This window comes from Spinacia oleracea, chromosome 4, assembly GCF_020520425.1.
Source record: "Spinacia oleracea cultivar Varoflay chromosome 4, BTI_SOV_V1, whole genome shotgun sequence".
NCBI lineage: Eukaryota > Viridiplantae > Streptophyta > Magnoliopsida > Caryophyllales > Amaranthaceae > Spinacia > Spinacia oleracea.
Window position 1 is genome coordinate 126,589,676 of NC_079490.1, and position 14,007 is coordinate 126,603,682.

Below are 14,007 nucleotides of genomic sequence, written 5' to 3' on the forward strand. Positions count from 1 at the left end.
CAGTTTTAAGAGTAAAAATGCCAACTTACTAATCATTTTGAAAATAGAAAATCAAGACATCATTGAATAGATTAAGGTTGGGATTCGGAATTACCTAGTTAGGTTTAGGCAAGCTTTCCGGTTAGAACTCCCAATTGCTTAAAGCTTGAAGATTGTATGGTATTTTTTTGGAGGATTTTGTATTGATTTTTTGTATTGAATATTGAGGTGCAATTTTTGTATTACGACGTTATGTCTTGAATCTGCCTCCCTTAATGCTTGGAATTAAGGGATATTTATAGGGGGAATGGCTGCTAAACGCTAGCCATTGCCAGCGCAGCACGCCGAAGCAGCGTCTAGCGCTGGTGACGTGGCAGGAATGCTGCCAAAACAAGGACGCGGGCTCCGTCCTTGATTTGTCTTGTATTGATGTACCTTCATACGAATAGTACGATGCTTGGCACTTAGTGCTTGCTTGGGGGTTAAGAGTTGATTTTGCGTCTAAAAATAAGCCGTTTCGGGTTTTGAATTTCGGTTTTACGGGACGAGGCCCGGCTTACTCGGTTTTGTGGGTCGGCGCCCGAATTTGACTTGCCTTATATGATTTTGAGTGGAAAAGGCTTAGTAAAACCAATGGAATGGTCTACTAGATGAGATTGTACTTGGATTTTGAAATTGGTTTTTGAGAATTGTATTTTGTACCGAGTTCCGGAAGGGGAACGGCCTAGGGGATTGGATTGTAGCTTTTGGATTTTGGACATGCTTTTAGCAATTGGAATTTCCGCACGGAGTTGCTCCAATTACCTAACAAGGATAATCGTATCGTCATCATCCCAATGGGGAGACACAAATTATGTGTCTACAACAATCGTCGCAGTACTCTTACAATTCATCAACCAAAAATCATAAACAAAAATCAGAATATAAAATTACACTGAAATGACTATCGTAAAGAAAAGTTGATAGGAAAAGAGGGGTTACAAATTTACGATTAATCTAATATATATTTATTTGCTGAATTATTTGTTGAATTATTAGCTGAATTATTTGTTGAATTATTTGATGAATTATTTGAGCGCCAAGTAGGATTACTATTGGTTTCGGCCAATGAAAAATAAGATTTTCAATTTAATTTTGAATTAAAAATTTCGAGTGCCAAATGTAGACACCTACTTTTGTCCCCATTCCCGAAAGGGAAGGTTCGATGATGAGAACATAAATCTCCACTTGGCAACGCATCTCCTATAAAATAACGAATCTCAATCACCCTTTTCATTTCACCCGAAACCTGCTATTTACGGAAACCTGCTAAAAATAGTAACTCCTGTAATGGGTAGTTGTTAGAAGTGGCAAGTCATAAAAGATAGAAACCTGTCAGAATTAGGTGTTGCACTCCAACATAAATCCTAAATGAGATAGAAATTGCAAGAGGAATCCTATTCCTAATATGCTTCGAAAATAAGAGTTACGTATTAATTAAAATCCTAACGAGCCTAGAGTTCGTAACGGGCCCAGACGCATTCCGTCATAAAGTTAATACGCACTAAAAGACTCGAATAAGTCTCAAACACTCCGGATTCTAAGAGTCCAAATCTGACAAAGAAAACGGCCCAGACCCTATTTTCACCGCCTGGCTCTGGGCGTTGAAATTACTTGGGACGTGTTCTTTCCTAATTCTTCGTGGATTAGAGCTCTAAAATTCTATCTTTCCACGAACTCTTTTCTATAAATATAGCCCCAAATTCGACGTGAATAACACACACAATTCATATTCTGAGTATTGACTCCAACCCCTAAGCCTAAGCCTCACGCTGCGAAATTGATCCCGCGTTCTGTCGCAATCGATCCAAAAACCGAACAGAACGTATCCTATCCCCTAACTTAAGATTCGTTAAATAAAAGGAGAAATAGCAAAGTCAAAGTGGTTAGTTTTCTGAGAACCGTGACGCACCTCTCAAGGGTGCGTCGTAATGTGTCCCTTTTCCATGATTTAATTGCTTTCCCCGCCCTTTTATAAACTGTTAAACTAATTAAATCTGATTGTTCTATCACGCCTAATAAAGATAATATTATGGGAAATTGGATTATCATGCTATGTCCCTTAAAACAATCTAAATCAGATAATCGCGATCGATCTAGTATTATATGTTGCATATTGTTAAAACCAACTCAGATTAGTTTAATAGTTAACGCATGTCCCTTCAATTATTTATGCTGAGCTAGTATGGATATCCTGCCTCTGGAGTTATCGACGAGCGAGTACTCCTCTCGGTAGTTACAGTCCCCCGAACCCTCAATCTCTACCTTGCGGGTGTATGTTGAGAGATCCCCACACCAGGGATCACAAGGGAACCTATGGCCGTCGTGGTCAAACATAATTGCACTCCCTTTATGTCACGATAACCGGGTTTTGTCAGTTTTTCTCATTGTCGTTAAAAACTGAATGACGACTCCTATATTACTAGTCAATTGGGTGTAAACTCACAGGAAATCCAATTACACTTGATTTGGCAAAAAGAAACGTCACACCCACGAGGGACGAGGTCACGCATTAGCCTCGTGTTTTTTCGACCCCCTCACAGTGGCGACTCCACTGGGGATAGTGAAGGAAATACTCGTGCTTGTAGGTAATCAAAATAGCCGAAGGGTGAAACGATCCTACCTCGCGTTTATTTCCCCATCAAGTTGGGACGACCTGAAAATCAGCATATTAATGTGAATGGGCAGAACCGTATAACGAATCTTGGCTCCCTTAGGGAGTTAGGACTAAGGATACCCATCGCCAACCGGGGGGTGCATACGCTTCGAATGTTGTCCACTCGGTACTTTCGCTAGTAGTACACCCGTCCCAAACCCAATCACTCGCCCATTAGGTCCCTCTTATTGGTGCATGCCCCCTTGGCTTACATCGTGATTGGCCTCTTGGGCGAAATTCGTCTGTTGAAGGCACTACCTCGACCGGGGCATGTGTTGGATCTGCGATAGAAGCGGTACCAAGCCAGGCGCAAAAACTACCCATAAAATCCTATCATAAACTACATGACATGTTATTATTGCCTCATGATGTAATGTTAGTTATGTGTAGCGAAATGTATGATTGTGTGTGACAAACAATGCTAGAAAACCAACGACCTTAAAAATTGCCCAAACATTCATAAACCAATTGGCCAAAGAGTTATACCAAAATACGTGTTCCGCAAACCCGAACGATCGCCACAAAAATAAGCGACGCTCGGGATGGCCCGTAACGAATCCCACAAACGCCGCACAACGCGTAAAGGACGTTATTAGGCAAGCACGCAAAATCAAAGTCGCATAAACAAAAAGTAGACGCAAACAGAAAACGAGAACCAGCCAGGGACGCATTTTCAACGCCCCCGGCTGGGCGCCAAAATTTCTCACGCCCTACGTTGGGCGCTCAAGTTGCTGTCTGGCCTTTTGGTCAGGCGCAGCAGCCTCGGTGCCCGCGCATGAAGAAAATACGTAGCAAAAAAAAAACTTTTCGTGAATTTTTTTTGCTACGAGGGCGTATGAAAAAGCACTCAATTCTAAAAGCGACTTATAAAAAATAAGTAACTCTTTGTGTCGTTGTTAGGCCTCCTATGACGACAATGTTCGGCACCAAAACCGAGCATGCCAATAACTATGAATGTCACACGGGCAAGTGTTTCGAAAATCCAAAGAATGACCAAAAGAAAAACCAAAAGTGTACCAACAAAAGAAAGAGCGAAAAAACCAATAGAGAGAGTCAAGAGTTTAGACTAAGTAATGATTAAAACTTTGGGGCCTAAACTTTAGCTTATCTTATGCATAGGGCTGGTCCTGCCACTTGGTGCCGATCTGAAAATCAAAGGTTAGTGCGTCTCGAAGATACATCACCAACACCAGGTTTAGTGACTCCAAGCTCCGTCCGTCATCCCTCATTTCAAGGATCTCCGCTTCCCCAACCTCGATTCGCACCCTCAAAAATATGTCTATAGAAGAGTTACAGAACCAAATGACCCTACTCATGAACCAACTGAAAATGGAAAACGAATCCTTAGCGGCTGCGCAAGCCAAACATTTTGCATTACTGGTCATTTGGCCTCCCGAAATCGAATTAGTCCAAAAATTCATTGACAACCTGGACCCAACTTACAAACCACATCTTAGATACTTAAGCCGTGATACCTTCAAGAGGGTTTATGAAGTAGGAATGAAGACCGAGGATGACCTCACAAAAATAGTACAAAGCAAACCTACATACAAGAGTAGCACCTACCACAGGGGCCCCATGCCCCAAGCCCAAGAGGTCCATGTTGTGAAAGAAACTCCAACCCGAAGGAGCCCGGGAGGGTGGACCCGAAATCGAAAGTTTGCCCCACTCGGGTCGACTCTAGTACAAGCTTTCCAAAGACTAACCAATCAAGGAAAACTAAGGCCCATAGGCCCCACACTCGACCCTCCAGTCAAAAGTAAGTACTGGGTCGAGGGCGCTCGCTGCGAGTTCCATCAAGGGAATGGGCATGATACTGAAAACTGCTGGAGACTAAAAAACACGATCCAGGATATGATAGAGGAAATAATACCTCTCCCCAACGTTGGCAAACCCAATAACAACAAGAGCCCACTCGGTTCGTGTCACATCTCTCTTGACCAACCGGAAAATATGAACTTTGACCCTACGGCGTATATTACGCCCCAAGGTGCACCACTCGCTATGGTCCCTATGGATCAAATCGAGAGAGAAGTGTGCGGTGTGTGGGATGATGATGCTGAAGATGTCTACCTGTCTCAAGTATCGGGCCAGGACCTCTTTACTGAAACTTGGCCCAGATTTGAAATTTCCCATGATCGCCATACCTTGGACGAGGCACCTCACCTCACCAAGACCAAAACAGCTGAAATATTGGACAACCAGGCTCTATGGACATTGTTTAACGAATCGAGGACTATGGAGAACGAGACTGTGATGACTACCCTAGCTTCACAAGATGAAGGTTTCGATCCAACCCGGTTAATCTCTCCTGCATCAACACTAGAAGAGGCCGAGAACGGATGGGTGAAGACATGTCAGTGGGCCAACACAAAAGGGATAGAATTCAAGATGAGTACCGGCGGAGGACCAAAGTTTTACGAGACTAAACCCAAGGCTTGAGCCATAGAGAGCACCTTAGTAAAAAAAAAAGCGCCTAGTAATTCTTTAGATTGATGGAAAAAAAATAAAGGCTTTAGATGGTCCTAAGACCCCTTAGAATATAGGTTAACTTTGTTTCAGTGTTTTCCTTACTTTCCAAATTAATAAAGGCGTAAGATTTCTCCTAAAAACTTTTATTCTAACACTAAAGAAACACCAAATGTACTTGCAAATACAAAAACAAAGAGGCAGCCCACTCTAGGCCCAATAAACAAGGCCCACTCGGTCTTGAATCGTGACGTCGAAATGAACCACACTATCATATTGCCACAACATAAGGGTCTAACCCATGCAACCCAAAAAAATCAAAAAGGAAATCAAATTCAAAACAATACTAATGTTGCTCAAGAAAAAAAACTCATAAAAATAAACACCGCCCCCCGCATCAACACGCACCTCAGTCCACTCAAAATCCTACACAAAGTTCTTCATATCTTCCACACACTAACCCCATTCTCAAAACCGTTTCGAGTCACGAATAGAAAAAATTAATCCGGACAAAAATGCGTATCACGCCAACAGTAAAAAACCTCCGAAATAGCGGCAACATTGATTTTAATACGAGTAAAAAAGTGAAACACAAAAAAAATAAAATGCAAGAACATGTGAAGCAAAGCGTCGAAAGGACCGCCCAGAAATCATTTTCAGCGCCCAGGGCTGGGCGCCGAAATCTTTGACGCCCCAGCCTGGGCGTTGAAACTCTCTGCCTGCCTAAACTTTTCAGAAGTGCTCGTCATTTTATCCGCACATAACGGAAAAATAACGAACACTTGGGGGGTACAGCACATATCCAGATATGCGTACCAAAAAAATAGTCGTACAAAAAACACATGGAATTTCATTTTTAGGTACAGATACGCGGCTTACGGAAAAAAAAAACAGCAGACTAAAATAATGATAATACTTCACTCATTTTACCGATTAAATAATATGTTTCCACCTCAGGGCATATTTATTAAAATTCGGCATCCTAGAATTTATTCTAGCTAGAACTACGCGCGACCTGATTCTAACAAAGATACGTAGGCAATCCTATTTATGGATTCGGTCCAATCAAATAAATATAATATATATATATATATATATATATATATATATATATATATATATATATATATATATATATATATATATATATATATATATATATATATATATATATATATATATATATATATATATATATATATATATACATTGTGCAAAAGTGTTAGACATATATAAAATATAAAAAAAGGGAGAAGCAAAAATGAAAATAAAAATAAAATACGCCTTTATTAAAAAATGATAAGAAGGAAAACAAAAGTGCTAAGGAATGAAAAACAAACACAACTGAAATAAATAACGGGCACCTACACCCTAGCAAGAACTACACTACTCTAGTTCCTCCGGATCATCAAATAAAGTCTTGTAGAGGGTAATGTTCGCAGGGTCTACCCCCACGGCCCCACAGTTTTCTGCGCTGCCCCTATATCAATCTCCATAAGAACCGGCTCCTGGACACTAACTTCCAAAGATGCCAAGGCTTCAGAAACATTCTCAGTTTGAACAGTTATAGCCCGCTCAGCCTCAAGGGCACAGACAATGGTGGGGGAAGGATTATCAACATCAACTGGATTAGTCACTGTTTCTACTGGCGGCTGAGCTTTCCTAACCCATACATTGTTCCGGCGACGATCTCCGCGAGAGCTTGCATTTCTTTTAGCAACGAAAGGCCCCTTCATGTTAGGCATCTTCTTAGGCCTAGAACTAGAACGGGGAGGAACTTCCTTTCGCTTTCGATCAAGACGAGCTTTCACAGTCTTAATACCATGGGTGCGAGGATTGGCAGAATCACGGCCCTCATATCTAACCCGAATACGAGGTATCAAAAGCTCAGCCGGCTCCCCATTTCGAGCCTCGGTCCTCACAGCTTTATCATCGGAACTCATCCACAACTTGTAGTTTTCAGAAAGACCCACAAAGCCATTTGTAGCCACGGCCCAACGCGGGAGACCATCATAATACTTAGCCCATGCTTGAACCCGCGCTTGTGAAAAGGCCGCTACTTTAGGTGCTACTGTATCAGAAAAGGGGATAGTCTGCCTTAAGCCGTATTGACGCATGACTCGGTAAGGAAAGATATAAATGGGCCGAGATAGCCCCAACAAAGAAACATAAACCGACACATCAGAACCCCCCGTCATAGTAGTCAAACCCCACCACGGTACCACCCACTTAATAGAACAGATACCATGAGTAAAAAAGGAGGCCCACTCGGCCTCGTCCTGGCCTCGGTGAAAATACTTCCGGTTACCCAAGGCTATAGGGCGATAATGTTTAGGATCGGCAGGAGTTTCTAAGAGCCTAAGCCGTTCCATGAGCCAAATCTGCAAAAAAAGGGTACGATCAGATAAAAAAATAGACAAACGAAACCTGGGGCGCAGTTTCAACGCCCAGGACCAGGCGCCGAAAATTCTAACGCCCAGCGCTGGGCGCTGAAACTCAGCTCCAGGCGGGACGAGTAAAAGAAAAAATGTGAAAAAAATATGTGCGCAAAGGAAAGGCCGATTACCTGCAGCAATAGGGGGCTCCCCTTAAAATATTCAAATTTGGCATTCTTCTTCAACTCATCCGCACTCAGCAAAGTCTCGGCAACAACCAACGGCATAATAGAATAGCAACTTTCCATCTGGCTAATCAAAGGGATCAACCTTATGTCACCGAACTCACCATTGTTATTCGACAGCAAATAATGATTCAACAAGAAAAATACAAGGGCTCGAATGTTCAATTTCTGTTCGATCATGTTTTTACTAGGCCTAAAGTGATGTTTTACAAGCTTTGCCAAATCAACCTCATCACCTACAACCATCTCAGCGAGCATGTTAGCATCTAGTCCTAGGAAAGTCCCTATGGTTGTTTTACCCCCTTCAATGGTGCCAGAGGTGGCAGGAGTAGCATTAGTAGGATAACCAAGGATCGCAGCAAATTCATCCGGCAAAGGACATATTTTATTGCCCCGAAAAACAAAAACATGGTGATCGGAATCCCAAAAGCTCAGGGCTTCATACAGAAAGTTATAATCAATATTAATTTGTTGTAAGCCTAAAAGTGCCTCTAAGTGGTATTCTTTCAACAAAGCCTTTTCTGTAGGAGTAAGGGCTCTTAGCCAACGCCTCACAGCTCGTTGGAGGGAGAAGGGAGGAATCGACATGACAAAAACAAGGAGGAATTAAAGCTAAGCAACTACAAGAGAAGAAGATTGAGAGTGATGGAAAAGAGGAACGTATCTAACCCCTATATATAGCTGAAGACATCAAATGACATCCTGATCCCATTCGGAAACGCGCTAAGAAATCCGAAAGCCAAAAATCGCCAGGAAAAGACTTTCAGCGCCCACGGCTGGGCGCCGAAATGATTAACGCCTGGCCTTGGGCGCTGAAAATGCAGCCCAAGGCCCGGATCTCACAAAACGCGGAACAGGAAAGGACATAAAACCGTGTTGGTAGACACAAGGCCCTATTGCAATCAAGATCAAGCCCAAAAGCACCGTTAGCCCCCAAATAGCGAAAATGAATGTTAAAACTTGGTCGAAACTTAGACTCGTCTCAGGGAATATATGTGTAAACTTTTCAAAACAAATATGAGCAAAATAAATATCAAGGTCATTCTTCGAAACACCAAAAAATATTGTTAAGTCGTTGGTTTCCCAAAAAATGTCTGTTTGTTAGAAGATTAATCCGGGCCACGCTAAACCGGATATTACTGGAAAATAAACTTTGTCGCCCGGAAAATGAAGTCGCACTCCACGACTTCGCCAAAATAGCATACCACTATAAAGGTCGCTCGCACATACGAGCACGACCCCAAACATGATTAAAGGACGTTATAAAATACGTACCTCTCTCGGTGAGAAATGACCGTCAGGCTCGAGGGCTTGGGGGCTCGCAAGAAAATATATACTCCAACAAAGAGTGTGTAAAGTTAAAATCGTGTTCACGGACTACGCTATACACAGTCCCATGTTTGGATAATCTCAAGAGAAAAAAAAAAGGATTTCGACCTCAGAATAAAGGTCGTCGTCGATACTTGTACATGGTCCTCTGATCAAAGACCGAGTGGTGGCAAAATTGAGCCGTAAAGACTAGCTCAAAACCATGAAAAAAGATGACCACAAGACAAAGGTCCGTCTAAGCCGTTGTCAACCCACATTCAGGTTACAACTAAGTCCGAGCATCCCTCGAAAGAATTCGCTCTTGCAAGAATGAATAAAAGAAATTCTCAAAAGAAATCACGATGAACCAAAAAACAGGCTCGCCATCTTTAGCCGGCGGGGTCTGCTTCACTAACCGCGCAGGTCCTTAGTTGCTGCAACAATAACTTTTTTCTGGTTTTCCTTTTTTTAAAGGATTGGTTTTCCGTTTTTCCAAAAAAAAGAACGATGTGAGTAGTTTTCCTTTTTTTTAAGGATTGGTTTTCCGTTTTTCAAAAAAAAGAATGATGTGAGTAGTTTTCCCTTTTTTTAAAGGATTGGTTTTCCGTTTTTCCAAAAAAAGAACGATGTGAGTAGTTTTCCTTTTTTCCAAAAATTAAAGGATTGGTTTTCAGTTTTTCCAAAAAAGAACGATGTGCTGGATTTTCCTTCGTTTTACGTCCCATAAAAACAAGGGGGTTTTCTCGTTTAGCTAACCCTGAAAATGAGAATCTTTAAAAACATTTTTTACCTCGTGATTGGGCTTGGCCAGGCCCAATTACACTTTATAGCTTTGATTTCGAAAACATCTGTAGCTACTCCCAATGACAAAGTGAGGGAGTTTCTACACATTCTTTAGATACTTCCAATGACAAAGTGAGGAAGTTTCTATACTATCCGTTGACAAATCCCAATGACACGTGAGGGATTTGTCGACACTTCAGGTGATGACCCTTAAGTCAAATGTTATCACTCGGGGGCTCGTGAGACCCTCGCAAAATAAGTCACCTACACTATGGCTTGTGTGACGCACTCCGTCTAATACTTTGACCATCGTCTTACTCCAAGACTCAGTCAAAGTGGGGGCTAACTGTAGACACCTACTTTTGTCCCCATTCCCGAAAGGGAAGGTTCGATGATGAGAACATAAATCTCCACTTGGCAACGCATCTCCTATAAAATAACGAATCTCAATCACCCTTTTCATTTCACCCGAAACCTGCTATTTACGGAAACCTGCTAAAAATAGTAACTGCCGTAATGGGTAGTTGTTAGAAGTGGCAAGTCATAAAAGATAGAAACCTGTCAGAATTAGGTGTTGCACTCCAACATAAATCCTAAATGAGATAGAAATTGCAAGAGGAATCCTATTCCTAATATGCTTCGAAAATAAGAGTTACGTATTAATTAAAATCCTAACGAGCCTAGAGTTCGTAACGGGCCCAGACGCATTCCGTCATAAAGTTAATACGCACTAAAAGATTCGAATAAGTCTCAAACACTCCGGATTCTAAGAGTCCAAATCTGACAAAGAAAACGGCCCAGACCCTATTTTCAACGCCTGGCTCTGGGCGCCGAAATCTTCGGCGCCCAGCCCTGGGCGCTGAAATTACCTGGGACGTGTTCTTTCCTAATTCTTCGTGGATTAGAGCTCTAAAATTCTATCTTTCCACGAACTCTTTTCTATAAATATAGCCCCAAATTCGACGTGAATAACACACACAATTCATATTCTGAGTATTGACTCCAACCCCTAAGCCTAAGCCTCACGCTGCGAAATTGATCCCGCGTTCTGTCACAATCGATCCAAAAATCGAACAGAACGTATCGTTTCCCGTAACTTGAGATTCGTTAAATAAAAGGAGAAATAGCAAAGTCAAAGTGGTTAGTTTTCTGAGAACCGTGACGCACCTCTCAAGGGTGCGTCGTAATGTGTCCCTTTTCCATGATTTAATTGCTTTCCCCGCCCTTTTATAAACTATTTAATTAATTAAATCTGATTGTTCTATCACGCCTTATAAAGATAATATTTTAGGAAATTGTATTATCATGCTAGGTCCCTTAAAACAATCTAAATCAGATAATCGCGATCGATCTAGTATTATATGTTGCATATTGTTAAAATCAACTCAGATTAGTTTAATAGTTAACGCATGTCCCTTCAATTATTTATGCTGAGCTAGTATGGATATCCTGCCTCTGGAGTTATCGACGAGCGAGTACTCCTCTCGGTAGTTACAGTCCCCCGAACCCTCAATCTCTACCTTGCGGGTGTATGTTGAGAGATCCCCACACCAGGGATCACAAGGGAACCTATGGCCTTCGTGGTCAAACATAATTGCGCTCCCTTTATGTCACGATAACCGGGTTTTGTCAGTTTTTCTCATTGTCGTTAAAAACTGAATGGCGACTCCTATATTACTAGTAAATTGGGTGTAAACTCACAGGAAATCCAATTACACTTGATTTGACAAAAAGAAACGTCACACCCACGAGGGACGAGGTCACGCATTAGCCTCGTGCTTTTTCGACCCCCTCACACCACATAGATCATTAATTATGTGCCACGTATATATTCTAATTATGTAATTATTAATATATAAAACTCCATCAAAATCAAACACTCTAATAATTAAAAAATAAATCTAAAATAAAAATCATCCAAAATCAAACACTAATCTAAAATAAAATTCAATCCAAAATCATACAGTAATCCAATATTATAGCTCCACATAGGAAATCTAATGGTTTCGGCCAATGAAAAATAAGATTTCAAAATTATTAGTGTGTGATTAGGCACTCGACTTTTTAATTATTTAATCATTTTTGATTATTTAATTATTCGGCCAATGAAAAATGTATTTAATTATTTGAATTAAAACTTCTATTTTGGAAAAGTTTTGTCCTCCAATCACACACTACCGTAAATAAAAGGAGGGAGTGTTATATTATAGTTAACATATTAGTCACTTATTCATATTATATTGTTTACTACAATTTGAGTGCTCAATAGATGTATTATAAATTGTTCCATCGAGTAATTCATAAATTTAGTTAATGGGTTTGAATAAAATTTCACGTCATCCATATCTCTCCTGATTTAACCACTTTCCTTTTGGATGGAATAAGTCTAAAAGAATAGTTAAGTTTATAGGTTAACACTATATCGAAACATTAACGTTATAATCCTAAATGGATCGAAAGGAAGGATATTAGGTGCTTGTACTTTATTTAGTATGTTTATAAATTATCAATTTTGAATGTCACAACTCTTTACTTTTTTGTTTTAATGTGATACCTATAATTCCTGGTGTGTTTTTTAGTATGTAGTAATAGATAGATAGATAAAATCAGAAAATCAGATATTTTAAAAAATTCTTAAATTAAAACAAACAATTATAAAAAGAAAAAAAAAATACTAAGGACTCACCAGGACGTGACACGTGTCATTCCCGGTGGGTCTTTTAGTATATAGTAATAGATAAAATCAGAAAATCAGATATTTTAAAAAATTCTTAAATTAAAACAAAAAATTAAAAATAGCAAAAAAACTACTAAGGACTCACCAGGACGTGACACGTGTCATTCCTGGTGTGTCTTTTAGTATATAGTAATATATTTGTACCATATTTGGTAATATTTTATTCCTAGATAAAATAAATATGTTGAAAAGAATTTTTATTTCTCACTTAATTTTTTAAATCTCGGTCTGTTTTATCTTTTACGTACTATACCGTAACTTTATCTCTTATTTTTTTGTATTTGATACAATACAATCCAACCTTATCAAATGGATAAATGAAATCAATCTTCTCATTTCATTAATTACTAGTTGTGGGACGGCGCGCTAACGCGCGCGGTCCCCCAAGATATCGGAATTAGTTCGTAGAATTAATTAGCGTATAAGTAAAATCGAGGGAATTAGGTAGTCCAAAAACAACTACAAGGGATAGCATTTTGTATTCCAATATCGGGTGCTTGATCTGTTCAAATAGCAGGTTAATGCAAGCTAGATAGTACATTATAGGAGGTCATGCTAGAAAAACAGCATTACATATTCCTGAAATCAGCATTGCAAAGCAGAACCTAAAGAACTCGGTATAGTGCCCGAGTCATAATATGTACAAGAGTAGTTATGTTCATGTTACAAAATATTTAAGGGGTATTGTTGAGAACACCGCACTACGAGCTTGTTCCCTTCAAAAACCTTTAGGTAATGAGACTACATTCCCACCTTCTATACTATTGCAACAGAAACTAATTCTGTTGGCAAGAAGTGTAGGAGCCATAAGCATATTACGTACGTGCAAATACTTAAGGGTTTAATTCTGGGGGTTGCTAAATGCAGCATGATTTTACTTAACGCAACCCTTTTTTCTTTCATTTGTTTCATTCTGGAAAAAAAAAACCCTAACCCCCACTTTTATTGTTTTCTCTCAACCTTTTCCCCTATTATTTTTATTCACGTAAACTTGAATTTTTTTAGTGTAACGTGTATGTGATAAAATTAGAATACGTATTTGGATTGACATGGACGATTTTTTTTGAATTGGAAGACCTTGGAATTGAGGTAATATCCGTTTTTTTCGGTTTTTTTCGAGTCACTTCATGTAACTTATATGAAATATACACTTCCATTTTGTACATATTGAACAAAACAGAATTAGCTATTTCGTATAGATTGAACATAGTGGAACTAACTATTTCGTACAGATTGAACAAAATAGAGTTAACTATTTCATACAGATTGAACAAAATATAGTTAACTATTTCATACAGAAACCAAAGAATTAAAAATGGTATTTCTGATTTTTTACAGGGGTGCGCCAAAGTAACTGAAGGTTGCGTATAGCAACCGTGTTAATTCTAGGCTAAGAAGTGTAGGAGCCATAACTAT